We start from the raw sequence: 14,841 nt of genomic DNA on the forward strand, positions 1-14,841 counted from the left end.
TAAATTGTGCATTTGTCTGCCTGCTACAAATCCACATTGATCCTCCCCTATGTATTCATCTATAAATTTGTTCAACCGCCTTGCTAAAATAGTTGAAATTTTTTTAGTATCTTGGTTTATTAATGAAACAGGTCTATATGAATCAGGGACAGTCAAATCTTTGTCTAGTTTTGGTATTAAAATTATTAGTGAATGTTCCCATGATTCTGGTGTTCTTTCTCCTTCCAATATGGAGTTGTACAGCTTCAATAATTTCGGTACTAAAAAAGTCTCAAAAACCTTATAATATTCTGAGCCTAAACCATCTACCCCCGGTGATTTACCCACTTTCAAATTCTCAATTACTTCTTCTACTTCTCTTTGCGTTATTACCTTCTCCATTAACTCTTTATGTTCTATTTTTATTCCCTTCTTTATATACTTTTCTATATATGCTTCCAACTTCTGTTTTTGAGTGTCCTTACCCTTATACAATTCTTGATAAAATTCTTGGAAATTTTTTATTTTACCCTTCATTATATGACAATAATTCCCTTGTTTATCCTTCAATATTCCTATCCCATTCCTGGCTTTTTCCTTTTGTGTGAGTCTGGCAAGCAATCTAGAGTTTCTATCGCTGTTTTCAAAATACTCCCTTTTCATATATATTAAATTTTTCTGAACTTCCTCTAAATTTAAATTTTCTAATTGCTTTTTCTTTGCTTGTATTTCTATTAATTTATATTTATTTTTAAATTGCCAATAATCTTTCTCCAATTTCTTAATCTCTTCCTCCAATTTTTCCTGCTCTGCTATTTGTTGCCTCCTTAAATTGCACATTTCTCTAATACATATCCCTCTTGTTACTGCCTTCATGGTATCCCAAACTACTGCCCTTGACGTTCCTCCCTTCTCATTAATTTCCCAAGTCTCTGTCAGTTCTCTTTGCATTTTTTCTACCACTTTATTGTACTTCAAAAGTTTTGTGTTTAATTTCCACCTAAACGCTTCTTTATAATTCTTTCTAACTGTGAACTCTAAACTTAGCAATGCATGGTCTGTTACCTTTATTACCCCCATTTCCATTTTACATACCTTACTTGCAAACTCTTTTGAAAACAATATATAATCTATTCTAGAGTATGTATGATGAACTGAGGAGTAATAAGAGAAGCCAGGGTTCAACCTATTCAGTAAACGCCAACAATCTACATAATCTTTTACTTTTACTAGTTTATTTAATATAGTAATATTATTTCTCTTTTCCGCATTAGTGGGGTTTGACCTATCCACTCTATTATTCATTACCATATTAAAATCCCCAGCTAAAATAAGATGCCCCTCCCTAAACTCCTCTATTTCTTTAAATAATTCCATAAAAAACTCTCTATGTCTCTCATTGGGGGCATAAACATTAACTAATGTATATGATTCATTTTCAGTTTGTCCCTTTATCATAAGATATCTACCATTATCATCCTTTTTTATAGTTTTTAATATAAATCCACTTTTTTTTTAAATCAAAATTGCCACTCCATTTTTTTTATGTCCCCAATGACTTTTCATAATAGACTGACCACTTTGTCCGTATTTCGTTTACGCCATCAAATTTTTGGTGTGTTTCTTGCATCATAATAATATCAGATCTTTCTTTTTAATATGGTAATGAATAATAGAGTGGATAGGTCAAACCCCACTAATGCGGAAAAGAGAAATAATATTACTATATTAAATAAACTAGTAAAAGTAAAAGATTATGTAGATTGTTGGCGTTTACTGAATAGGTTGAACCCTGGCTTCTCTTATTACTCCTCAGTTCATCATACATACTCTAGAATAGATTATATATTGTTTTCAAAAGAGTTTGCAAGTAAGGTATGTAAAATGGAAATGGGGGTAATAAAGGTAACAGACCATGCATTGCTAAGTTTAGAGTTCACAGTTAGAAAGAATTATAAAGAAGCGTTTAGGTGGAAATTAAACACAAAACTTTTGAAGTACAATAAAGTGGTAGAAAAAATGCAAAGAGAACTGACAGAGACTTGGGAAATTAATGAGAAGGGAGGAACGTCAAGGGCAGTAGTTTGGGATACCATGAAGGCAGTAACAAGAGGGATATGTATTAGAGAAATGTGCAATTTAAGGAGGCAACAAATAGCAGAGCAGGAAAAATTGGAGGAAGAGATTAAGAAATTGGAGAAAGATTATTGGCAATTTAAAAATAAATATAAATTAATAGAAATACAAGCAAAGAAAAAGCAATTAGAAAATTTAAATTTAGAGGAAGTTCAGAAAAATTTAATATATATGAAAAGGGAGTATTTTGAAAACAGCGATAGAAACTCTAGATTGCTTGCCAGACTCACACAAAAGGAAAAAGCCAGGAATGGGATAGGAATATTGAAGGATAAACAAGGGAATTATTGTCATATAATGAAGGGTAAAATAAAAAATTTCCAAGAATTTTATCAAGAATTGTATAAGGGTAAGGACACTCAAAAACAGAAGTTGGAAGCATATATAGAAAAGTATATAAAGAAGGGAATAAAAATAGAACATAAAGAGTTAATGGAGAAGGTAATAACGCAAAGAGAAGTAGAAGAAGTAATTGAGAATTTGAAAGTGGGTAAATCACCGGGGGTAGATGGTTTAGGCTCAGAATATTATAAGGTTTTTGAGACTTTTTTAGTACCGAAATTATTGAAGCTGTACAACTCCATATTGGAAGGAGAAAGAACACCAGAATCATGGGAACATTCACTAATAATTTTAATACCAAAACTAGACAAAGATTTGACTGTCCCTGATTCATATAGACCTGTTTCATTAATAAACCAAGATACTAAAAAAATTTCAACTATTTTAGCAAGGCGGTTGAACAAATTTATAGATGAATACATAGGGGAGGATCAATGTGGATTTGTAGCAGGCAGACAAATGCACAATTTAATGGGAAGAGTTTTAAATGTAATACAGGTGATAAATAAGTCTAAGGTTAAAGCTGGAATTTTGGCATTGGATATTTTTAAGGCTTTTGACTGTTTGAGCTGGCAAGCTTTAAAGATGGTTTTAAATAAAATGGGATTTGGAAATAAATTTAAAGCTATAATAGAACAGTTGTACTCTCAAAATACAGCTGTAGTGGTAGTGAATGATGGTGTGACGGATAAGATACGACTAGCCAGAGGGACAAGGCAAGGATGTCCACTCTCACCGGTCCTGTTTGTAATGGTAATGGAATTATTGGCGAATGCAATACGAGAAGATGAGGAGATTGAAGGAATAGGTAGTAGGAAAAAAATTAAACTGAATATGTTTGCAGATGACACGTTGCTAACTATTAAGAATCCAATAGAAAAGATGGGGAGAATTAAACAGCAATTGAGAGAATTTGAGGATATTACTGGGTTAAGAATAAACTGGTCCAAATCAGAAATGATGTTGTTTAATTATACTAAAAAGGAAGAGAAGGATTGGGAAGAAAAGGGAAGAGAAATGAGAGTTAAGAATCAGATTAAATATTTGGGAATAAAAATTACGCAGAAGTTAAGAGAGTTTGGAGAAAGAGAATTTAAATGTGTTAAAAAAAGAAATTTTAGCAAAATTGGAAAAATATAAAAGATTAAATTTATCCTGGTTTGGAAGAATAGCGTTAATAAAAATGAAGATTTTAGCAAAGATTAATTTTGTGTTTAGGATGCTACCAATAAAAATTTCAGAATTAGAGATAAAAAGTTGGCAAAGTATTATAAATAATTATTGTAATGGTGATAAGAAAGCGAGGGCAAATAAAAGTAAATGGTATTTAAGTCAAAAAAAGGGAGGATTGGGTCTCCCAAATATTAAACTATATTATGTAGCTAACAGATTAAGACATATTGTGGAGGCAATTACAGGAATAGGAGAATTAGATTGGATGGAGGATAAAACTACAAGTAATATAGAGATTAATTTGGAAAATGTTTTTTTTAGGGAAGTGAAAAAAATGGGTAGAAAGTATAGATAACCCGCTTTTGAGGTCTCACTGGGAAATTTGGAGTAAATATAAAGGGGAGCTGCTTCCGAGCGGCTCCCCTTTGTCACCGGTAATAATGTTAAAGAATTTCCCGGAGGAATTAAAGAGTAGATTAAGTAAAGTTTAAATAGAAAAAAATAAAATGAAATTAAGGGAATGGTTAAGAGGAATGAATACAAGAGAGGATATGGAAGAGGTCCTTAAAGATAAAAAATTAACTTGGTTAAATTATTGGCAATTAGAACAGTGGACTAAAAAGTGGGTAAGAGATAACGGAGATTGTAGAGAATTGACAAAGTTTGAGGAATTAATAGTTAAGAAAGAAAATGATAGGGAGAAAAGAACAGTGTTAAAAGGGTTGATGAGTGAAATATATAGAATACTGGTGGAGAAAGGGTTGATGGATAATTCAGGCAAAATGGTTTGGGAGACAGATTTGAATGTACAAATAGGACAACAGGGCTGGGAGGGACTATGGAAACAAAGAGCGTTGAGAAATATGTCAGTAAGAATAAAAGAGAATTATTTTAAAATTATATGGAAGTGGTACCTAACTCCGGTTAGATTGAATAAGATAAATAATCAGCAATCAGCAAACTGTTGGAGAGGATGTGGGAGTAAAGGAACGTATTTGCATATGTGGTGGGAATGCAACTATGTTCAAAAATTTTGGAAGATGGTGTTTTTGGAGATTGCAGAAATTGTGGAAATGAAGATAGAACGAACACCAAAAGTTGCATTACTGTCACTATTTGAAGATTTAAAATGTAAAAATGAAATCAAGGAATTGATAACGAATTTGCTGACTGCAGCAAGATTGATTGTAGCTAGGAACTGGAAGATTCAAGGGGAATATTCTATTGAAGAATGGTATAAAGAAGTATGGGATATAGCTATTAATGATAAATTGACATGTAATATTAAATGGAGAAAAGGTATAGCTAAATCAAATGATTTTGAAGGAATTTGGAAACAGTTCCTAATATTTGTGTTTTCTAAGGGAAGTGGGAAACCACCAGCAGAAGAAAGTATGAGATTTTGGAATCAGGAATGAGATCCCGAGGTGGGGGGTGCACTTGTATGTTAATTTTGATTATGTTATTTAGATAAGATATTATGTACTCAACATTTCAATATTATGTAGTATGTTATGTTTTTTTTGTGATAATGTAAATGTGTATGTTTAAATAAAATAAATAAATAAAAAACATCACTGTAATGTGAGATTTGGATGCACAATGCGTGGGAAATCCATTTTTGCTCTCTAGAGCAGTCTTCCAGTTATTTAAGCCACTGACTTACAAAGAAGGTTCTCTGTCTTCCTCTTTTGTATATATTCTACAAAGGGAGGAGAAAATTGAGTATTCCCACTGGGGTACCATGAAATCTGTTTGTTTTACTTGCTATAGCATTCTCAATTTATCAAGTACAAGTTTGTTCTGTCCTGCTTTCAAATCAGTTTGCTTTTTTAAAAAGTCCACACACAAAATTATATGCATTTTTGTACAGTTTATCCTAAAAGTTGAATTTTTGCAAGCACTTCCTGAATATATGCCTTTTGTACACCATTTCCTCCAATATGTGCATTTTAATGGAATTTCCTACAATGCACACACATGTTTGTATGCATTGTTTTTGATCAGAGAACATGACAAAATTCGTAGAAGTGCAAAAACCGAAGGATAAGGCATTCTAGTTCCTATATTAGATCAGGAAGTCTGAATTAGATCAGTTTGTATTAAAATGCAAACCAAACTAGGGATGTTCCTTGTACCAATTCCTATTAAAACATCACTCTCTATGTCCAGTTTTAGATTTGGGATAGCTGAACATTCCCACCCTCACGAGCTAGGTGTGTGGAATGAACAACTGGCACAGCTGCAGTGGCCTTGGACTAGGGTGCAGCAGAACACACACAAAACTGCCCATGATAGAGAGAGAAAAATCCAAGGGGGAAACAGGAATTTTTTTTAAAAAAAAACAGCAGTGATCTAAAGAATGCCCAGGAACGATAAAATGTGCCACAAAGTGAGAAAGTGCAGCAGAGCCAACCACCCCCCAAATTCTGATTGGGAAAGAAAACTTTTAAAATATCATTCCAGTGATAAAAAGTTGCCTGCAGTGAGCAACAACGGTGTGACTATAATGTACCCTAGACTGAAAGAGTGCAGCCACCCAAATAAACCAATCTGTGCATTGCCACTGGCACAGGACAGTGTGTGACTACAGAATGTCCCTCGAAGTCAGGAGCAGCACTGAGCCCACCATCCAATTTGCTAGAAAATTCAAAATGGGAAACAACTTTTAAAATATTATTCTAGGGATGAAAAGATGCCTGGAAGGATACTGAAGAAACATTGTAATGTACCCCAAACTGAGACAACAGAACCAACAAAAACCTTATTAAAAAAAAAACCACGCAGGCTACAAGAATTCTAAAGCATTCAAGAAATTAATGAAATACACTGCAACTAAGTGGCGTGCAAAATAACAACCAGTCTACTCTTCAAAATGAAGCATCCTGGCCCCAAAACAGAGAGAGTCAAAAAGCAGTCTAGATCTAGGCAGGTGCCAGAAAAATAAAACTATGACTGTGCCCCAAATTGAATGATGGGGAGCCCAAAAGCAGCCTATAGGAAATCAACAACAAGTGATCTAAAAGAAAACTAATATGTAAGATAACTTAATACAGCTGTTGCCACCTCTCCTCGCGCCCCTCTAAATTCTGTCTGTCTGCCTGCATTAGTGCCAGTCTAAAACCAGAAGTTCCAAAAGCAAAGAAAAGCTTTTTCTCAAGTCTGCAGTTCCTCTCTCTCCTCTGGTGTGAAGCCTCATGACAAGGAGGATCTGGTTTTTATCATTTCTTCCCCAACTTCCCTGGCCATTTTTGTAGTAGGGGGGAACTCCTACACCTCCTATAGAAGATACCATTGCCATCTGAGGCTGAATGGCAGCTCATTCCTTCAGCTGCCTCTTGCTCAAGCTGTGCCACAAGTGCTCTCCCAGCCATGGAGCATACTCCTTGCTTTGCCCTGACTCCGACTCCTCGTCTGCCATCAAGGACAGCAATTGCCTGCCTGACACCTTCCCCTCCGAAAAGGCTTTCTGCCCACCCACCCACACTCCTCCTTGCACCCCTCTGCAAAGTTTGGCAGTGCACTGATGGAAGAAAATCAACATAATAAATAAAACCAAGAACTTACCAGCCCAAGTCCCCACTTCTTCAGATCATTCTTCAGGGGTCATCATTGTGTTAAATCTTTGCTGTAGACAGTGTTCCTTGTAGTAGAGAAGGAGCAGAACTTCACTGAAATAAGGAAAAGGAGATAGCTGTAATAGTAGTTAGACTTTTAGAAAATACAGCACCAGCTAGGTATCTGGATTGGACATTGCTGTTTAACAACAGAAAGAAGGTTCAATTCATTTGGAAATTGTCTTTAAAAGCTGTTAAAAATTGCTGGTCCCTTACACAACTATTTGTTATTTAGTTATTAACAGGGCCTAGGGCAACTATAATGAAGAATTAAAGAGAGGAGCCAAACCAAATATGAACTGAAAATCAGACTTAGCCAACCTTTCTTAAACTGGAATAGAACTTGTATAATTATTTAAAGTCTGTTAAACCTGAATTAGAAATTAGCCAACAAAGAAATTCAGTCTATTGATTTAGAAATAGCATTACGCAAAAAATGTTAAGTAAAAAATTCAGTGGCCTCTAATCCATCAATCATGAGCACGTAAAATCAGAATCTGGAAAGGTTGTTATACATTTGAGTTTGTCTAGACTTCTGTACCCTGACATTGCTGTTTTAAGGCTGCAGTCCATTGTAGCATCCTAGGAAATCAATAACTTGATGGGAAAAGAGGGAGAGGACATTTATGTGCATTTTAGAACATCTTGCCCACGCTATAATGCTCAGCCAGCCTCTGTTACTGTTAATGTTGCCATTATTTACATTTGCTTTCTAAAATTTAACTTAAAGGCCACAATATGTAACAGCAGATTCCCTTATCTTACTTGGTTAGGCCTGCAAGGGTTCTGGCATCATCACAAAGTGCAGCAACTTCCCATTGTCCAAGACCTGAATTATGGAAATCCAGAGGACTATAAATAAATTAGTATTGCGCACACACAGACCCAAATGGAATGGGCGAATCTAGCAGTTTTGCTTTCTCTGGCATTCTAATTTTTAATATCACATGTTCTTCCTCTTCCAAATATGTACAACTTTTGCAAGTTTTGCAAATTATCAAAAATGAACTGGAGTGAAATTCATGCCCATCTGCACCAAATCTAATACAGCTGTTCTCAGAGTGACCATTGTTATGGAAAATAATTGATTTCCCACTATTCCCTTCATCCATTTCTTCCCTCCCCTCCTTCTTCCAAGATCCCTCATTTCCCTGCCCCAAAATGCCATCCTTGGGTGATTTCTAAGTAAGCCCCATTTACCTATTTGGGTAAGGTCGCTTACTCAAGTGTAAAGGATGAGCCCAAGCTGCTGATTAAATTGCCAGGCGCTTGCTTGCGCAGCTGGCATACACACACATACCTCTGTTCCTTTCCCCATGGCTCGGCGGGAAAGCAGGGAGAGAAATAAGAGGTGGGAAGCTCGCCCATCGAAAGGAATGTCAGGCGCCATTTTTGAGGGCTGGGGGCTTCTTCTTCACCTTCCTTTCCACATGCTCTGGCGGGAATTTGGGAAGGGACAGTGAATACTAATTGGATGGAAGGAAGGTGAAGCGGGAAAGTTTCTGCTATGTAGGCAAGGTGGGACAGGAATGTCCCAGAGGACATTGCCAACAGGGTTGGGCAGGAAGGGAGATTGTGCAGAATTAACTGTTTCCCTCCCTATCTGAGCATGTCTGGTGACATTAAAGGTGACAATTTGGGCTAGTAGTCAATTATAAGTGTAGCATGTTTTTTCCTCTGTATAAAACTAAGTTAATCTCTGTTCGTGGCCTCTGCTCTCCCATTTTATCAGAGGAGAGGACCTTTGCACAAAGATATTTCTTGGTACCTGGAGTAGAAAATAAACCTTCCTTTTGAAAACTGCATCTGGATGCCTTTTATTGATTTAATTGGGTTGTAATCCACAGTTTTTACTACACCATGATGTACCTTACTGCATTATACCTCACAGAATCATAGAATCATAGAATAGTAGAGTTGGAAGGGGCCTATAAGGCCATCGAGTCCAACCCCCTGTTAAAAATGAGGTGCTGTAAAAAAAAAAAAAAAGAGGTGGCAAATCAAATTAAACAATGACATGTTTGATTCAAGCCCAGATTTTTAAGAGCAAAGCACTCAAAGCCTTGGGCCTGAATGGCAGAACCTGACAGATTCAGTTTCTCCCACATTCAATTTTTTTAAATAAATAAATAAATCTCAAGTTCTTTTTGTTCCAAATATGGAAAAATGTGAATTTTCATAAATTATCAAAAACAAATTGAAATGAAATTCTCACCCGTCCCTAATATGGACACACTCATTGTTACTTCCTTCTCCTCTTCCTCCTTCTTCCATTTAAAATGATAAACCTTACTAGATCTGCTTCCTTTTTCAAATTTCATTTCATATTCTAAATCTAGCATCTGTTTGGCAAATACAAATTTCACATACTAGTTTCATTTTCCCATTCCAGTTCAAGACTGAAGACTCTTTTTAGAACCATCTAGCCCAATTAAAATTCCTTTTTTATTCAGTGGAGGCCATGAAACCAATTTTTACCACTGGTAGTCTCAACTATGCAGTCAATGTGACCAGCCCATGCTTCCATTGTTAAACATGTTGCCATGGTAGCAGTTACCTGTTGAGATTCCATTTCAAGGCCCATAGCTATGAAGACTTCCATGTTATGCTAGAAACTTTGATATCACAAGCCAAGTTACCTATTAGCAGTTATAATTTCAGTCCAAATGTTTGTAACCAGGTTGTATTTCTACCTAGGGATCTTCTGACTATTGCGCCATCACACACCAGAGATCCTTGAAGATAATTCACTTGCAGCTAAGCTCTTGTCAAACTTAATTTGCTTATATTAGCATGCAGAGCCCAGCTCCTCTGCCACATAAAGTAAGCAAATGAAAGCTGCAATCTTAGGTGAAATAGATTACTACATAAGCGCATATAGATTGGGCTGCATGAGTTGCAAAAGCTTAGCTGCAAGGAAATTAACTTTAGGCCACACAAATTTACAAATTGAGCAGAACCAATTACACGGACAAGACACGATAATAGTGTCAGTGCATCTGTTTTATGTAGATTCAGGAATATGATCATAACTAATGCAAAAATGAGAGGTAGTGTGTCATATTTCAATGGTGGGGTTCAAAGGCCAGCTCTTGGATAGCATAAATTAGTGCTGTCCTGAATCCCAGCCCCCTATTATCATGAAAGTCTTCATTTTCTGTGAAAGAAAAGGTTTTTTCCCCCCTGCATCTTTGGTGGCAAGCAGGGGAACTTCTAAGTCTTACGACATTTAAGACAAGGTGAGGGTTGCGCTTACAAGGTGGAGGAGGGACTCCTTTTTTTTTTTTTTTTTACAATGTGCATTTTTAAAAAATACACTCGCAACAGCATGGAGTAACAAAGGCTTAGAGGCCAGTAGCGATCCATAGAATAACCATGTGAACGAACAACAGTAAAACTCAGAATTACCTTGGATCAAGCCAAACCAGCTGTATTTTTAACCAAACAGTTTGATTTATTAACAAAATATACAGAACAAGTTCTTGCAATTTACTAAAATAAGCAATGCAGAAATTAATGATGTCCAGAAAGATGATAATAGTAGAAATATTTTGGTTAAAGGTGTTCTTAATGGAAAGAAAATCACTATGTTTTGTATTTATGCACCCAATAATTTAAAGGGGAAAAACAACATTCACTGAAGGGGTTATCTTAATGGCAGGTGACTAATGGAATATATCATTCAATACAAGATAGATTTTAAAAATCTGGTAAAGGTTACAAAACATTGCCAAAAAAATTCTTTAGAGGTTTCGAAAAATTGCAGCTTACAGATTTATGGCTTTTTAAAAAATATGTCAAGGATTAAATCAGACTTATACTAGAATTGATTTGATATTATAACTCCACATCTGTTATCTAAAATTAAAAGAGTAGAAATATAACCAAAACCTCTATCAGATCAGGCCCCTATGAGCTGTGAATGGGAAACTCAGAACATACAACCCACGTATCAATGGAAATGAAATCCTTTTTTGCTTTTAAATGAAGCAATTAAGAGTGAAGGAATAAAAAAATTGAGATGTTTTTATATATTAAATAACACGGGAGACATCAACCAATGTGTTATATGGTTTAATCTGGAAGAGGCTTTGTTGTTAGTACACACAACCCTAATTTGATCCTTGAGGTCATCTGGTGAGGTTTTCCTGGTGGTGCCACGTGCTTCTGAGATCCGTTCCACAGTTCTTCAGAGCACAGCATTTAGAGACATATATCAACACTTTTTATTTTTAGGTGGATGTTTAACTCAGTCATTGCCGGCAGCAACAGGCCCAGAGCTGCGCCCTCCTTCCCTCCAGCTCCCGATGGTGCCTAGCTATTGAGGCAGCTGGACTCAGGCGCTCTCTTTTCAAGGCCAGGATGGCGAGCCACTTCCAGTTGATGGCCGCCAAAGCCCAGTAAATCTTCCATTCTGCTCAAGGCATGCTGGGAATTGTAGGTATAAGCCCAGGTCCCTGAATAACGGGCTAATCTTTGAACACTGTCTGAGGTGCAGTGGGAGACAACTAGAGAGCGGGCCTTCTTAGTTGTGGCACCCTGCTTAAAGATTTCTTTTTCCCAGGCAGGCTTGTCTAGTGACTGCATTAATGGCTTTCTACTGCCAAGTGATTTTTTTACCCCAAGACCTTTTAACTTGATGAGATTTTTTTATGCTGCTTCAATGAAACTAATTTCTCAAAGAAAAAGTCACCAAGATTTTGCCTTTTGTTTGATTTATACTAATGGCATAAGAAAACAACCTTTCTATAGGCATGGAGGAGCATACATTTGGTTATATTGGCTGAAGGATATGTTTGGTATTCATTCAACATATCAAGATTCCAAATGCAGTAGGAAAAAGGTAATTCCAATGCAAAATCCCTATACATTTTCTGTGCGAACTATGAGATAAAATTTAAAACATGGAGAAAATATGAATTTGAGCTAAATAAAAATTTAAAACATGGAGAAAATATGAATCTGGCAGTAGAATTAGACCAAGAATGGGCAGTGCAATTCTTTCAATACATTCTTTTGTTTTGGAGAAGTCAAGAAAATACTGAGAAAATCTCCTTAATTTCCTTCCATAGCATTTGACTTTATCATCTCGGCGGTCTGCTGTCTACAGGATGAGGAGCCTAATTAAAGTATTAAGTTCCCATGGCAACTTTTTTGCCTGACACCTTTTGGTCAAAAATTGCCCTAGGGTAGAGCACCAGAAATTCACTCAGCCTGTGTCAGGGGCAAGTCTTGTCTCCATGAATGAATTTTAGTGGAATATTAGGGTAGCTCCCCTCTCTACCACCATTCAAGCCCCCCATCACATTTCTGACTATTTCTAATAGGGTTCCCACCCTTTCTCACCCCCTCCCCCCAAATTTCCTTCGTCACTGCACCTTCATATTGGGGAAATACTGCACCTCTTGCATTTGTGCAGCTGCTGTTCAAGGCACAGGAAGCATATTTTCAAAAATGAAAGATCTGTGGCTCCATCTTGTCTAAAATTCATTCTGACTTAAAAGAATAAACCTATTAATTCAGAACAAGGGTTCGGATGGGAAAAGGAATGTGGCCAGTCTGTATTTGCCAGTGGCAAATCATGACTCTATGATGGTGGGAGAAAGGTACTCTGCACATGCTAAAAAGCACCTCTTCATCTTTAACATTACTTCACATTATGTTCCATTACTGTATGGGGGGGGGGCTCTCTCCATTCAGAGAGGAGGGGAGGGGAACATTCTTGCTTTGCTTTTCAGGGAGGGGCACTGGATGGCAAGGAATCTGATGGAATGTAAGAGGTGTGTGCATTCAAAATTTCGCAGGACCCTCTGACCAGCTGCAATGGAAGGGAACTCTGCTCATGCTCATGAACATTCTCTTTTCAGGCATTTTTTTTAAAAAAAGCCTTAGCTAATGTACATTATTTAGAAATAGAATGCAATTTGAAGCAATTTTGCCGGGAGAGGAGGTAGTCAAAGGATTTTCTTTAGGGGTGAGCTTACTGGGGAAGGAGGGTGTGTGATGTGTGTGTATGTGAGAGAGAGAGGGGGCGTGTTCAGAAGACACCTTAAAGCATGGCTTTAACCATGGTGAATAAGGTTTTCTTGCTTAACCACCATGCTTAAAGCCATGGTTTATGGTGTCTTCTGAATGGGGCCAGAGAGAGAGAGACTGTGTATGTGTGTCCCCGTCTGTCTGCACATGTGTGTGTATGTGTATAAAAGCCAACTCTTGATCCTGAATGTATGACCTGGTATAAATAGAGAAAGGTGCTTCTGAGCATATGCAGAACACATTTCCTTTCCAAACTAGCCCTCAAGTATCTAAGATAAAAGTTTAAGATTTGAAGTTACCTCCCAGGACCATCTTGAACAGCAGCATTCCATTAGCATATCAATCATGGAAGCAGGGTCAAAAACTGTTTAAATAAAAACAAGAAAAAGGTTTAAAAGAAAGGGGGCAGAAGCCTCTGATTGCGACTCACTGCTAAAAGTGTAAGTCCCTCGCACCTGAAAGACTTCCTTCTGAATTTCTCTGGACCACAAGAATGTGAAGAATGTCCCCCTCTCCAACTGCCTTTTTGTAGCCTGAGAATGGGCTGAGAAAGTAGGGAGGCACTCTGTGATCAGTCCTACAAAAAGTATTTAACAGTCCTTAATTCCAGCGCCCTCTGAGAACTATAGTCTGGAGCAGGGGCTGCCCAGGGTCCTCTAACAGTATATTCTCAGCATCTCATCAAACTACATACACTTCAAGATTCTTTATGATAGGGGGCAATATCATGATGGATAGAAACACCATGATGGATATAAGTTTGAAATACTGAATTGACCTTAGATGTAACTAAGGGAATGGTGAGTTCAGATACCGTATTTAATTCATTATAGAATCCAGACCTATAACAAAAAGATTCATAAACAGTAGAAACAAAAGCCTTAGGTACCTTGAATTATTTAATACTAGCAGCAACTATATTATTTTACAAATTCTCAAAGGTTATCATTCCAAAGTGCTTATCCTTCAGAAACCTCAACAGTACACTAAAAATGTGGTGCTAGTCTACCAATGTGCTGCAGCATTTTTTTTTCAACTGCCATATAACCAGAGGACATAATTTGTCTAGAGATTACAACCCTAGCACTCCGTAATTTCTCTCTTGCTATTGATTATCTAATGATCCTTTTAACAAGGTACTCCTGTTATGCCTGACTGATAGAGTATACACTTTCTAATTCCATTTCAGAAGTTAAATGGAAATCTGGAGATTGAAAATCAAAACCATCACACCAATTAAAATTCTGTTATATGGCTTCTGTGACAGACACAAGAAATCTCTATTATTGCATTGTTTAGTTTTAAAAAGATAAAATTCCAAATAATAATAAAATTTAGCAAAGTAATAACACAAAAAGTAAAATAAGCCCCCCCCAATCCAAAATCCACAGATGGGCAATATTTTTTATTAGTACTGTGACAAATTGATCACTTATATCCCATTGGTATCAATAAATGGAGAAAAATGGTGATGGGGTTTCTAAAATCCCAGCTTTAGGACATAAAATGTGACAATAATACCACCTATCATAGGGGGGAGAAACTGACTACCATATCT

At 36.6% G+C, this 14,841-nt stretch overlaps 1 protein-coding gene across 4 annotated transcripts in view; it reads right to left on the reverse strand.

The window, feature by feature from the left end:
- The window catches only part of LOC134401817 (poly(rC)-binding protein 3-like), a 355,457-nt gene that overhangs the window by 261,374 nt on the left and 79,242 nt on the right, over nt 1–14,841 (reverse strand). For all 4 annotated transcript variants that reach the window (XM_063131119.1, XM_063131129.1, XM_063131092.1 and 1 more), the window contains exon 3: nt 7,198–7,301. The gene's annotated coding sequence lies outside the window, so the exon portion shown is untranslated. The remainder of the gene's footprint in view (nt 1–7,197; nt 7,302–14,841) is intronic.

Source organism: Elgaria multicarinata, chromosome 1 (genome assembly GCF_023053635.1).
Source record: "Elgaria multicarinata webbii isolate HBS135686 ecotype San Diego chromosome 1, rElgMul1.1.pri, whole genome shotgun sequence".
In the NCBI taxonomy this organism is placed as follows: Eukaryota; Metazoa; Chordata; class Lepidosauria; order Squamata; family Anguidae; genus Elgaria; species Elgaria multicarinata.